The sequence below is a fragment of the Penaeus monodon genome, chromosome 19, assembly GCF_015228065.2.
Source record: "Penaeus monodon isolate SGIC_2016 chromosome 19, NSTDA_Pmon_1, whole genome shotgun sequence".
In the NCBI taxonomy this organism is placed as follows: domain Eukaryota; kingdom Metazoa; phylum Arthropoda; class Malacostraca; order Decapoda; family Penaeidae; genus Penaeus; species Penaeus monodon.
In genome coordinates this window covers 15814917-15815358 of record NC_051404.1, presented here as the reverse complement: position 1 = coordinate 15815358, position 442 = coordinate 15814917, and the positions used below count along the sequence as shown (strand labels likewise).

Below are 442 nucleotides of genomic sequence, written 5' to 3'. Positions count from 1 at the left end.
ATAAATGTATTATAAAAGTAAGTACAATCTGTTGCACTTACGTCATATTACAATGTAACTATGAACAGAACCGGTGAAAATCTATTTCTACAAACAACATATGTAGAACAGACACAAATCTCACAAAAGTTTACCATCTCGGTCACTAAAAGATTTCTATTTACTTGTTGGTAACTCCATTCATTCAGTCAGGAGAGTTGCCATCAATTCCTTTCGGGAAATCGTGCGGCTTGTTTTCCATCGAGGAATGCGCCAAAGACGAAAGACGGATTTTACGAGGAAAGTAAAAAAAGGATTTTTTTTACATTCTACGCTGAAGATATCTTTGCTATCATAGCTCCGAGAAGTACATGTGCAAGTGTATGCAATCTCAATCTATATTGCGAAGATCACGCAGTGTATCGGTGTCTATGTTTTAGTGTGTGAGTAAACCATTCCAGAA

The 442-nt window shown here is 36.4% G+C and overlaps 1 protein-coding gene across 1 annotated transcript in view; it reads right to left on the bottom strand.

The window, feature by feature from the left end:
* Positions 1 to 169, bottom strand: part of LOC119585090 — a gene marked incomplete in the record, with an annotated part of 23795 nt that extends 23626 nt beyond the window's left edge. Inside the window, 1 exon segment of the mRNA XM_037933708.1 lies at positions 42 to 169.
* Positions 170 to 442: the final 273 nt, after the last annotated feature.